The 14,747-nt window shown below is 35.5% G+C and overlaps 2 protein-coding genes across 10 annotated transcripts in view; both read left to right on the top strand.

Annotated features, from left to right (window-relative positions):
- The window catches only part of gem (transcription factor CP2 like gemini), a 506,340-nt gene that overhangs the window by 64,184 nt on the left and 427,409 nt on the right, over positions 1-14,747 (top strand). The gene's annotated exons all lie outside the window — the stretch shown is intronic.
- The window catches only part of LOC138701732 (probable inactive tRNA-specific adenosine deaminase-like protein 3), a 173,242-nt gene that overhangs the window by 123,879 nt on the left and 34,616 nt on the right, over positions 1-14,747 (top strand). The gene's annotated exons all lie outside the window — the stretch shown is intronic.

The following is a 14,747-nucleotide window of genomic DNA, read 5'->3' as shown; positions in this document are numbered from 1 at the left end:
TAATACAGTAGTTCAGTCAGTGGGGCTTGGTGTAAGCGAAAGGTCAAAAATGCGTAGTGCTGCCAGAGGTACGCGTTGGCAGTTTGGTGCTGAGAATTGCATGTTATGCACATCAACATCTGCTTCACGGATTTGGGACGTGACTTGGTGTTGGACGCGAGAGTGTAGAGATGCCACACTAACAATAGCAAGTCGTGCGAATTTATCGAGGCAGAATGTTTGTACTCAAGACGTCCAAATTCCATCCCCGCAGTGTTCCACCCACACTGAGGTTTCGTTGTTTTTATCACTATAATGAAGAAGATTGAACCTAGCACTAGCTCATGTAACAGGGTTCGATCCTAGGCAGACCTAAGATTTGTGATAGAAAATGAGATTGATTCTATGACTACTTTGATTTGCCCTGCCTTTGTCATTCCATTACCGCAGACTTTTTAAGTAAGAAATTGAAAATCCATGAGAATTGCGGTAAGGCTACAAGTTATCTACAGACGTGGACAAATTATTAGGTAGAAATAATGAACAAAAATATATTTTGCACAGATATAAGGAACAGAAAATTGAGTCTTGAGGTTACTAATATTTTCTGAACATTCCCTTATTCTCTATTAACACGTTGATTTTGTCAGGGATGCTGGAAACCAAAGTTTGTTACTTTCTTTGAATATCAGCATAATTTAGCCAGACATTACACAGTGCTTAAATGAGTCCATGTTTTGTTATAAGCCTCTTTTTGTTCACTTTCTTCTTCAGCATAGATCACAGATTTTCAATTTCGTTCATGTCCGGTCTTCTTGCAGGCCATGGGAGAATATCTTCTGCAGTCCTAATTAAAACACCAGTAGTACCAACATAGCCAGAAAAAAACATACTTAACTATCGGCAAAATATACCAGAAGTTGTAAACAATCATATTTACTACACTAGAGACTTTGTGAATTATACTGATAGTTGATATGACGAATTATATTATGTTTCCAAGAAAAAGTTTTAGTCTAATAAATTTGTCCACTTTTGTATTTCTCTTGATACCAAAGATAGAAAAAAATTAGAAATATCGTCACGAGAAGTACTTATAACAGGTGCACGGACGACATATCTCAACTTTGCCAATCTACAATACTTTAATTACAAATTATGATGAGCATAGGCTAATCAGTAATAGGTAACACTTTGCGAACAAATGTTGTACCTTGATGCCATTTCATTGGGAGACGCGCATTTAATTTTAAATTAATATCTAATGTTCAAACCTTTTGTAACTTAGGATATTGCAGTCGCTGGCAGGTAAATTTATTTTTTTAACAAAAAAGAGTTATTTTGATTAACGATTGACAGTGTGAAAACTAATGTATTTGCCAAAATTCATTACAACCACAAAAGAACGTGAAGATTGTACTTGCTAACGGTAGTTTCAAATAGTTTTTACTCGTAATTACAATTCTTTATTTATCATTCCTTTTAAACTACATAAATTAGAGACAATGATAATGATCTGACAATAGTGCAGGAATAATATTGTAAAAAAAAAAGAAAATAGAAAATGAGATTGATTCTATGACTACTTTGATTTGCCCTGCCTTTGTCATTCCATTACCGCAGACTTTTTAAGTAAGAAATTGAAAATCCATGAGAATTGCGGTAAGGCTACAAGTTATCTACAGACGTGGACAAATTATTAGGTAGAAATAATGAACAAAAATATATTTTGCACAGATATAAGGAACAGAAAATTGAGTCTTGAGGTTACTAATATTTTCTGAACATTCCCTTATTCTCTATTAACACGTTGATTTTGTCAGGGATGCTGGAAACCAAAGTTTGTTACTTTCTTTGAATATCAGCATAATTTAGCCAGACATTACACAGTGCTTAAATGAGTCCATGTTTTGTTATAAGCCTCTTTTTGTTCACTTTCTTCTTCAGCATAGATCACAGATTTTCAATTTCGTTCATGTCCGGTCTTCTTGCAGGCCATGGGAGAATATCTTCTGCAGTCCTAATTAAAACACCAGTAGTACCAACATAGCCAGAAAAAAACATACTTAACTATCGGCAAAATATACCAGAAGTTGTAAACAATCATATTTACTACACTAGAGACTTTGTGAATTATACTGATAGTTGATATGACGAATTATATTATGTTTCCAAGAAAAAGTTTTAGTCTAATAAATTTGTCCACTTTTGTATTTCTCTTGATACCAAAGATAGAAAAAAATTAGAAATATCGTCACGAGAAGTACTTATAACAGGTGCACGGACGACATATCTCAACTTTGCCAATCTACAATACTTTAATTACAAATTATGATGAGCATAGGCTAATCAGTAATAGGTAACACTTTGCGAACAAATGTTGTACCTTGATGCCATTTCATTGGGAGACGCGCATTTAATTTTAAATTAATATCTAATGTTCAAACCTTTTGTAACTTAGGATATTGCAGTCGCTGGCAGGTAAATTTATTTTTTTAACAAAAAAGAGTTATTTTGATTAACGATTGACAGTGTGAAAACTAATGTATTTGCCAAAATTCATTACAACCACAAAAGAACGTGAAGATTGTACTTGCTAACGGTAGTTTCAAATAGTTTTTACTCGTAATTACAATTCTTTATTTATCATTCCTTTTAAACTACATAAGTTAGAGACAATGATAATGATCTGACAATAGTGCAGGAATAATATTGTAAAAAAAAAAAAGCAATCTGTCGTCATTCTTAGAGAATTGGCCTCCCATCCACATTCATTCATTCATTCATTCATTCATAGTGTTCTGTCTAAGGGCAGGTCTTTCGATGTAAACCCAGCATTCTCCAGTCTTTCCTATTTTCTGCCTTCCTCCTAGTCTCCGCATACGATCCATATCTTAATGTCGACTATCATCTGATACCTTCTTCTGCCCCGAACTCTTCTCCCGTTCACCATTCCTTTCAGTGCATCCTTCAGAAAGCAATTTCTTTTCAAGCAGTGACCCAACCAATTCCTTTTCCTCTTCCCGACCAGTTTCCGCATCATTCTTTCTTCACCCACTCTTTCCCACACTGCTTCGTTTCTTATTCTGTCTGTTCATTTCACACGTTCCATTCTTCTCCATATCCACATTTCAAATTCTTCTATTCGCTTTTCGTCGTAATGTCCAGGTTTCTGCCCCACACAGTGCTACACTCCACACAAAGCACTTCACTAGTCTCTTCCTTTGTTTTTTCTCCAGAGATCCCAGAAGATTCGCCTTTTTACTAGTATAAGTTTCTTTTGCCATTGCTATCCTCCTTTTGACTTCTTGGCACAAAATATGCTAAGACCGAAACTTCCGCCTCTCTATAATAGGGGTTATAACAGGTTGTTATTATTATTATTATTATTATTATTATTATTACTTCTTTGTCCATACCAAGATAAGTATTACTTTCATGAACCTAAAGCAGCAAGTGTATTGCTCTGTAGGTCCCTGTGCATGTTCTTCACATAAAACCTGTTTAAAAAGATATATTTACGGAAGTTCCTGTAAATATTCCTAATAGGAGTTAAATTTTACACATTCAAATTATGTACGGAGTTTCCATTGGTGATTTCTTTCGTAAATCTATACTGTTGTATTTCCCGGGAATATATACGGATAATTTTGTAGAGAATATGAAGCCTGTATTTTTACTTGAGCTAGTAATTAGTAATTTGATGTTTTTCTTTCGATAATAATAATAATAATAATAATAATAATAATAATAATAATAATAATAATAATAATAGTAATAATAATAATATTAATAATAATAATTATTATTATTATTTACTAATAATAATAATAATTATTTACTAATAATAATAATTATTTACTACTAATAATTATTATTATATAATTATATATAATTAATCGCAAGTGATGTTGCTTGGCTCTAGGTATCTCCCTTGTCCAAAGTTTTTCCTGTGGTGTGTGAATTGCAATCAATTTTTCTATGATTATTAAGATAATGTAGACCCACTCTCCTTACCTAATAGACCTAACTACTTTTCATTCAGTTAACCTATTATCTGATTCTGTAAATTAATAATAGGAAAGCTGAATAATAGAATATATTAATTTTTATAATCTTATGGAAAGAATAAGAAAAATGAAAACTATCTCCGCTTCTGCGTAAGTGGTAGCATCTGTAACTACAAACTCAGCAGCCCGTATTCGGTTCCCGGCAGAGATCTGGAAATTTCTCTCTCATTGGAACTAGGCATATTCCTTAAGTCTCGTGTCTTCTGTATTGCCATAAGCGGTGACATTTGCAATGTTGACCTTATAAACAGGAGTTCCATTAGGCCTACTTATTAATGTCTAATGTTGATTCATAATAATAAGATGAACCGATTGAAAACATGAATTCCTGAAGACCCTATCAGGCGATGGTTACTGTGATGTTGGTGTTGTATGTAAATAGAATTTTTGCCCCTTTTATTCTCTGTTTTGAAGGGATTGTTTTTTCATTTATTTTATTTTTAGTGGGTTATTTTACGACGCTGTATCAACCTCGCAGGCTATTTAGCGTCTGAATGAAGTAAAGGTGATAATGTCGGTGAAATGAGCCTGGCGTCCAGCACCGATAATTACTCAGCATTTGTTCGTAATGGGTTGAGGGAAAACCCCGGAAAAAACCTCAACCAGGTAACTTGCCCCGACCAGGATTCGAACCCGGGCCACCTGGCTTCGCGGCCAGACGCGTTAGCCGTTATACAACAGGTGTGGACTGAAAGGATTATGAAAGTAAAGTTAGGATTAATATGTGAAACTTTAGTTAACGGTAGAATATTATTTGAAGTAAAAGCGGATGTAACATTAATGGTTAAACTTTGTTAGAGTAGTTGAATCCTTTCCTAGTAGGATTTCTTTTCACAACTTTATTGTTGCCTCGAATAGCATAATATATTATTTGTGACTCGGATATTGACGCCTGATATTCTCGTCCTCTGGGACTTTTTTGTTGCCATAGGAATCGAATGGTCTTGTTTCCTACAGTAGTTTCTTATTTCTCCCTGTATTAGTGTTAGCAATATTGTGCTCATGAAGAAGTATTAAACTCGATACATATCTTCAACACCGATTTTATCTGCAACAAATTTCAGTTAGACTGGACTAAATTTGAACCAGTGTCTCTGATTCACTACGCCACCTTGACTACTAGAGCATTATAATTTACTAATGTAACATTTTTTAAAAACTAAAGGGACTGTAGACAATCGAAGTAACTGATAGACTGTGTGGTTCAATGAAGAGAAAGGAAACTGTGACACATAATTGCGTAATAGCCGTTTTCGTTACAAACTAGGTAATATTTCATCAAATAATCAAGGCCCTCTAACGATGGAAATAAAAATAAGCAAACCGAGATTAAAAAGATACATGGAATGGCGTTTGACAGAGACGGAGACCCTAGTTGGTATATGGAATTATATATCTTCCACATTCTCTCACCCGTAGTGATGACCGGAAATGCAGCGATCAGCAAATTGCACAAAATGTAATGCATAGCTTAATTACACAGGCCTATGACGATTTTGTGACACGGAATATTTTATGTCATGAAGGTCAAATCGAATATCCTAATTTCGAAAATAATACAATTTTTGCATATCACGTACCTTACGTATGTACAATTCTGTATATAACACAAAGTTGAGAGTTCGTCATTCTAGTATTAGAATCGCTACGCGTCCGACTTGTAGCATGGTATATTAAATAGTGTAAACATGTAAAATCATTTGACTTCATGTTTTACCACTGTCAATTTGTGCTGAGATTGTCATATTTTTAATTGAGAGTAGATTCTTCCTGCGACCCTATCTCACACTCATTTCCTTTCCTCTGGTTGCCATTTCTTAAGCAATAGAGATACTGCAGAGGCGATACAAATTATTTTTTTCTAATATAACAGCAGAAACATATTTCTCCCATACTTGGTACAACTTGAATCTCGTGTCAGTGTCCCTGTTTTAAATTTGTATTTTGTTATGTTGTATATTTTCTTTTTTTCTTTTTGCACTCTTGAAAGTTAAGTGTAATTTCTGCAGTATTCAGAATATTTATAACAAATATAATATTATTAACATTCAAAATTTGTTTTTAAAATATAAAGAGAGTTGAATGTTTTCAAATAATTGTTTTTAATATTTTAAAAGTATCTGCCAACTCCATGAGGAATACGATTCAAAGATTTGGTTAAAAAACGCTTCAACATCCCCCCTACAGTCGAGATCTCACCCCATCCGATATTCACATTTTTGAAGAGTTGAAGAAAGACATTCGTGGACTTCATTTTACATCGGACGAAGACGTGTGTGACTGGGTAAAGAACTGGTTCGGTAGATAGCCCACAAATCTTTTAAAGAATGAGATTGATCGTCTTGTCTCGCAGTGGGATAAATGTATAAACAATTTTGGAGATTACTTTTGAGGTAATAAATTACTATTCATATATAGAACCTACACATAAATGAGCATAAATAATACATGAGGGGACTATAATCAAAACCAGTTATGTCCATTTGTTAAAAAAATGATTTCAGACAGAAATTAGTTTAAATTGGTTGACTTAGTTACAATTTTATTACATTTTGAATGGAACAGAACTGGTGACAGGAACTTTAATTTGAATGTTATAGAAATGGACATCATGACAGAACTGGTCATGTCCACGTGCATATAAGTAGCGTAACTGGTTGTCATGTTCATAATAAATTGACGTAACTAGTTTAGATAGTAGTCCTTACACATGTTTCTCATTTCAAGTTGTAATGATATTGTTAGTTTGCACTTCTAAAAATAGCGGTATATAATCGAATATAATTAGTAGTATAATTCACGACCAATTATAAAACTAGCAAAGTGGAGACGATCAGCAACTTCGGTTTGTTCCGTTCGTAAGTTGCACACAGGTCCTGCTGTTGCATCATACACATATAAGTAATCTTGCTATTTTCAGCTCGCTAGCATCATGTAGCAATGTGGATTGTAGACCAACTATTTAATACATCTTGATTACACAACTTTTAACACTATATCACTTCGGAAAACGTATTACGTGTCTTTCTCGTGTTAAATTTTACATTGTGTCGTTAACATGTTTCAGCCTGTTATCGGCCATCTTCAGAACTGGTTGTTGCTGATCTTGGCGCCTTTTGTTTGTGTTCTCTGTGTGGGTGTGTTTGCGTAGTGTAATGTAACCAAATACATACCACAACAAAACGGATACAACCCCAACATAATAGACAGCATAATAAGAAAGACAAACCATAATCACAGAAAGCATAAGAATACAAGTCTAACACAAGAACACAAAAAATGTATCACACTAACATACGAAAACAAAAACACACACACAAGGTTGCAACCTCATTCAAGAAATTAAATTACAACATCGCATACAGAACAAATAATACTCTACCAAAGCATCTCAACACACAAACAAATACAACCACACAGGCGTATACAAACTCAAATGCAACACCTACAACAACTTCTACATAGGACAGACAGGCCGATCATTTCAAATACATTACAAAGAACACATCATAGCCATAACAAAACTACAAAACACTTCCACATATGTAGAACACATCACAAATGCTAACCACACCTACAGAGACATCAACACAGATATGGAAATTCTACACATTCAACCAAAAAGCCAGAAACTCAACACACTAGAACAATACGAAATATACAGACACACAAAATCACATCCAAATTCTCAACACACAATTCAATTTCAGAACACACACACTCTTTGACTCCACATTACACTACACAAAAAAGGGCGCCAAGACCAGCAACAACCAGTTCTGAAGATGGCCGATAACAGGCTGAAACATTGTAGATAATACGTTTGCAAACTATTTAAATATAAATTGTCGATTTCCTATGTCTTGAATGATATTTGACTGTTTCTTTAAATAAGATCACCTCTTAAGGGAATGTTATATTAATGTTACAATAATTTTTTGTCGTGCTTAGTGTAGTTTATTGAATTTTCACTGTACTTTGTTATAGCAAACAGTCTCATTTTAAGTCGGTTACATAAAAACACTCACTGTACGGTTCTATTGGTAGTGTTCCTTCTTTGTCTTTTTTACTTCACCCTTTCCTACTGACTTACAATCCAATGCGGCGTAGAGGAGGATATACATGAGTCATTCAGTAATTAGTGGCAACAATGTTTGTATGTGATGCCATCAACGGCAAATGATGCAAGCTGATAACAATGAGAAAGAAGAGCATCTGATGTGTGTTATCTGTGAGTTTGAAGACAATAATCCCATTTATAAGATATTTGTAGTGAGTTTAATTTGTAGACTGTTATCTGTAGTGCTCTAAAATGTTTAGCAAATACGAACAAAGATGCTTCATTAAAATTCAGATTGCAAGAGGCAAGAATGCTCAACAATGCTATACACATACAGCATTACTGGAAGTTTGTGGTAGAGAGATTCCACCATATCGTACAGTGGCTAAGTGGGGACATGCATTTCACAACGGGAGGGAAGATGTTCATCAAAAACATGGAGCTGGCAGACCGCAATCGGCAAGTGTAGATGTACATGTGAACGCTGTAAGAGCATTGCTGGAAGAACACCGGGCTATTCTTTAGACCATTCCACACTACTGTAGTTATGCCGTTTTTGCACACAACTGTATATAATCAACGTCGCCAACATAAGAAACAACTCGTCAAAAGTAATACTAATATGTAATAATCCTCTAAATACTAAATCCAGTAGGAAACGTTAGTTAATATGACGAAGGTTAAGTTTGGTTTGTAAAGGTTTTTAGAGCTTGTTCTCATTCGAATAATCTGATAACAAATGATGATAGACGAAGTATAGGAATTTTTTCCACGGCCTACATTATTTTGAAACTGACATGGTCTAGTTGCTTCTGTTGGTAACGCAAGAAAAGGCAACATGGCAGGTGTCAGTAGGAAATGGTCTAAAGTTTCTCCGAACACTTAACTTGTATTGAACTAGCAAGGGAAGTTGGAATTGCTTCTGATACAATTATTTACATACTTACAGAAGAAGTTAAAGATGAGGAAAATTTCAGAGTTCATTTAATAATAATAATAATAATAATAATAATAATAATAATAATAATAATAATAATAATAATAATAATCCATGGCGCTACAGCCCGTGAAGGGCCTAGACCAGGTATGCTCATTCTCTGATTCTCGATTACGTTCTGAAATCACAACCTTCGAATGTAGAGCGTGCTGTTCCTCGTTCGAAGCTCGACGGATGACTGCGGAAGGCAGTTCAAGTACTTAGTAAACGTACGAACAGTGCGGGACAATGACAAAGTCAAAATCTCCTGTAAGCAAACGATCATTCCGTACAGTGTGGGAGGAAGACTATTTTTGTTGTGCGTTCGGTGAAAACGTGAACTCTTTACTATGTTATAAGGTACTGTCAGGAATACTACTGAGCAACATAAAACGACATTATAGGGTCTGTCACCCAGAACATGTCGAAGTAACAGGGAAGCTGTTTTCTGTAATATGTATTCATATACCAACGTTATTATTATTATTATTATTATTATTATTATTATTATTATTATTATTATTATTATTATTATTATTATTGTTGTTTGATTTTATTCCAAAGAAATACATGTTATGATAAAATAATTTTTTCAGGGGTGCAACGTGCATTACAGTTTCAAGAATTGAAAGCACTTCATGGAAGGTCAATTAGTCGAAAAATTAGTGCCTGAATAAAATATAGTTAATTATATCTCCGTACTGGAAGAGTTCAAATGTGAATTTACAGAACATAGATTTAGTGGTTTTAGATGTATGGAGAGTGATATTAATCTTTTTGTCAATCCCTTCGTAGTAAATGTACAATCCGTGAGAGTGCAGTTCCAGGATGCGTTAATTGATTTACAAAGTGACGTAGAATTCAGAAATGCAGAGAATATGACTTGACAAGAATAGAAGTGTTTAAAAAATGAACAAAACGAAATATCCCAAGATGAGTTTATTCGCTGCCGCTGTGTTAGCTACCTTCGCCTCGACATACTGTACGTGTGTGAACAATTATTTTCGAGAATGAAGGTTGCTAAATGGAAACATAGATCCTGATTAACAGATGAGCATCTTTTAAGCTAGCAGCGCATTGCAGTAAATTCGTTGAAATAGATTTCCGATTACTTGCAGAAAAGAAAGAACATGTTGAATAGACCGCAATGTATGATGGAATATGAAAATAACACTACATATGATGTAATAATATTATAACTATATTAAACATAATAAATAATGTAATAACTGAATATTACAGTGTATACTCTTTCCTTTTTCAAATTCAGTTTATTATCCGTATTTGTTAGAGTATGAGAGCCATGACACGGGCGGTGCTGCAAAGTAGTTGCGGAGCCCAGTCTGTACACTGTGTATGTTATGCAGTGCAGCATCATCCGTGTAATCGGTGCTTTTACAATTTTTAGCATAGCTGGCCTAGAGCGACCAGCCGGCTGCTGGCCTTACGCCCATATGCCGAAGCAGAGGTGGACGATCATCCAAGCAGAATAGAGGTATCGTGTGGTTAGCACGATGATCCTCCCAGCCGTTATAGCTGGCTTTCGCAACCGAATTTCGCTACCCCAAGTGCATCACGATGCTGGGTGGGCACCGGTTCCATACACTGGCTGAAATTTCATGATAAAATGTCTTCCCCCATGAGGACTCGAACCAGCGCGCATTCCGTAACGCGAGTCCTAGGCAGGATGCCTTAGACCACGACGCCACGGCGCGGGACCAGAGTTCATATATTGAGCCATATTATGTCAACATCGTTTCGTAAAATTATTCCAATCGTGTCACCTCCTATTTTATGTTTTATTTCTTTTGTAGTGTTTGTTATTTAAACTTTCTAATTGCATCTTCAGGAGAAATAAATTGATAAAGAACTTTTATAAGTTGTCGTGATTTGAATACTCGTAGTTATCGTAAAGTTGGCAGCAGTTCTCACGCACGGCTTCTACTCGTGACATCACTCTGTACTTTGATACTCGTGCGTTATGCCTCCTATCTGATATTTAATTACTTGCATATTTGCTGTTTGCTAAAAGGATTGTTAATTGTGGCAGTCACCTTCTCAGGAAAGTTTTTGCAGAAGCGAACCAACTACATGGGACTCGTAGTCTCAATTCAAGTGACGAAAATTACACAGAACTATGTTGGTTGAATGGTTCTTAGCGCCATCAGTTTTTAACGCAGAATTCTGTATCCCGGATGGTACGGTGATAATTGAGGACGATAGCAGAGTTGAATTTTAATGTGGGCTAGAAACGAGTAGTAAATTTTGCCTATGAAGAAGTCTATACTAAAATATTTATCATTCTTAAAAATTATAGTCCTTAATTGGATTTGAACAAAGAAATATTAGGTCTAATTGCGAACTATACCGCGGAGATGAGGTCATATATCTGTGTTATTTCTGAAGTTTTAGAGCTGCTTTCTTGTTAACGACGCTTCAAATCTTTATTTCTTCTCTTTAAAAAATGAGTTTTCTCTAGAAGTTTACGATGTCACGTGTAGTCTAAGTTTCTTATTTATTCACCCACACTTGTGAGATTTCCAGTATACTGTACAGACCGATTATTTAGTCCTGACAGCTCAGCGATGCGAAAGAGGGGAAGTATTAGGAGGAGTGGGGAGAGTTCCGGAGTAGAGATAGGGCGAGCGGTCGGTAAAGGCAAGCGAGTGAATAACCCAAACACCCCTTGGCGTAACTAGATGGACTCGCCTGTCCCACGCGCACATCTCCAGCGACTAAATAATCGTATTATACGATCAAATGAATCTCCCTCCCCTACCCGCAATAGTGCGTTAGTTGGGTAAAAAGGGAGGTTAAGAAAAGAAAGAAAGATTTATTTAATAGTTATTATCGTGATTAATTTAAACATTTGCTTCTCAAATACTGACTACATATTCTTTTCTTATAATAAGCTTTTAAACGGAGATGAAATATGTTTTACACTTTTTCTTTATTTAAAGGCATCGAGAATATTTCTGTGGTGTTTGGTCAGAACATAACTCCAAAATGGCCATTTTCTATTATCTATACCTACTGGTAGGCTACTTAGAAGCTATATAAAAGCTTGAGCGTGTGCATATAATTAAACAGTGCCCTAATCTATGTTATTTTCATGGGAGAAGACGCGTTTCATGCATATAGTATTAGAATGTCAAGAAACAGAAAGTGGTTAGAACAAAAATTTTAAGGTATTTATAGATATGTAGCATATAAGAAAATATGTAGTACAACTAATATAAACGAGTGAAAAAATAGGCAAATTTTTAATGGTAGTGAAACTGAAATAAACATCTGAAAGTTAGAATTTATAAAACAATTATATTACCGGTTGTTCTGTATGGTTGTGAAACTTGCACTCTTACTTTCAGAGAGGAACAGAGATTAAGGGTAGTTGATAATAAGGTTCTTAGGAAAATATTTGGGGCGAAGAGGGATGAAGTTACAGGAGAATGGAGGAAGTTACACAACAACATGGACGTTTGAGATGGGCAGGGCATGTAGCACGTATGGGCGAATCCAGAAATGCATATAGAGTGTTCGTTGGGAAGCCGGAGAAAAAAGACCTTTGGGGAGGCCGAAACGTACTGTCTTCGCACTACGAGTTGGCGCGGGGAGTAGATAGGCGGGACGGGGGAACTTTACGCTACACTCTGACCTGACAACTTCAGTCCACTTACTTGGCTACACGGGAACGGAGTCAGACATAAAAGATTCCGCATCTTCGGTGCTGTCGCTATGACTATCATTATCACATTTTTCAAAATTTCTGGAGTATGATCTGTCCATGATAATCGTCTGTTTATGTTCCAGCCGTGTATATTAATTCGAATCTCTCAACAAAGCCATTAGCCCCACCGGCCCCCATCCTGATGGACAACAATGAGTGTTCTGGACACATTTACGGTAGTCAAAACTCCCGTAACATTTTTATCGTGCCAGAACTTGGGAAACGTTAAATTGGTAGGCCTATCTATCCGCATTTCGTCCAGGTACAAAATCGGTTTTTCCGCTTTCCTAAGCTTTCTTATTTGGTGTAGATAACTTCACGTATTCTAATTTACAATGTTTTTCTTCAATTTTTTTTTGCACACTTCTTCCACCTGAAATCCTTTTTCTTCAGTATTCGTCTTAATGTTGTCTTTCATTTCAAATCAATTTTCTCTTGTAAAAGGGTAGACGTTTGTTGCAGCTTGGTACTATTTTTTACTTGTTATTTAACGACACTGTAATAACTACTAGCTTCTTCAGTGTCGATTGAATTGATGATGGCGAGATGGTGTTTGGCGAAATGAAACCAAGGATTCGCCATAGATTACCTGACATTCGCTTTCCGCTTGGCAAAACTTCGGAAAAAACCCAACCAGGTAGTCAGCGCAAACGGGAATCGAACTCACTCTCGAGCACAACTGCAGATCTGCAGGCAAACGCGCTAACTCCTGAGCTACGCCGGTGGCCCTCTTTCTTTTTCAAATAAAAATTCTCAATTATATCTTTTTTGTCAATCTGCCTTCGAAGTCATCTACATTTGCGTTTCGGTAGTCTGGACGTTTACATTTTTTTTCTCCCTCAGGTGTCGACAACGCACTTTCTTCTGTGCAGTCTTTCATTTCATTCCTTATACGCTGTATTGTTCTTGTGGATAGATTAGAGTACTTTTCTATCTTTGCTGTAGGTTTCGTAAGAGGAATGCAAAGGCACTGTTGTTGTTTTTCTTCATCACAGAATTATTTTGCACTTCTAATAATATTCCTTTCTTCGCTATAGATTGTCAATCCTTGTTTCCTCTTTGTCGACATATTTACAATAAACAAAAAACTGCTATAAACCTAAATAACAGTATACAATAACATAAATTCTATTAACTATATTATTATCAACACTATTAACACGAAAAGCAAAGGATAACTAAAACAATACAAGATTTGTGGTATACTGAAAACAATTGTCTTGTTGAAACTAATAAAATACTACAGTAAAAACCCCACTATTATTATCACAAAGTCGCAAAGATTCATAGACACGTGTAGTAGATGTTTGTGAAACAGGAATACTGCAGTGAACAGCGCGGTGCGCATGCGCGACTGTTTCCCCTCCGCCCCGTCTAAGTACTTCAGCCGCCTTCTCCTGGCGTGACAACAGTAGTTGGGAGGATAATATTAAAATGGATTTGAGGGAGGTGGGATATGGTGATAGAGACTGGATTAATCTTGCACAGGACAGGGACCGATGGCAGGTTTATGTGAGGGCGGCATTGAATCTGCGTATTCCTTAAAAGCCATTTGTAAGTAAGTGAAGCTGAAATGGGAAGAGAAAATTAAAACTCATGGTTTATTAAATTGATCTTTTTTGTAGTGTGTGATTAGATAGTAGTTAATCGAATGTATTATGTTTTGAAAAAAAGTATAATGGATTAGTTTTTAGGGTAATATAAGACTTGACATAGGTAAATAAAGTTCTGAAGTAACGCAGATCTGGAGTAATATAGAATTGTAACAGATCTTTCAGAAATATTATGGATGAATAAAATATATCATGTTATTTTCATTCACATTTGTATGTAAGCTAGAATTCTGATTTTTAAAGAAAAAGTGAAAATAAAAATGCTTGTATCTCAAACAGCCTTTTTTTAGAGTTACTTATGTTCTGACTAAACACCACAGAT

The sequence above is a fragment of the Periplaneta americana genome, chromosome 1, assembly GCF_040183065.1.
Source record: "Periplaneta americana isolate PAMFEO1 chromosome 1, P.americana_PAMFEO1_priV1, whole genome shotgun sequence".
NCBI lineage: Eukaryota > Metazoa > Arthropoda > Insecta > Blattodea > Blattidae > Periplaneta > Periplaneta americana.
This window is presented reverse-complemented; position numbering and strand designations above follow the sequence as displayed.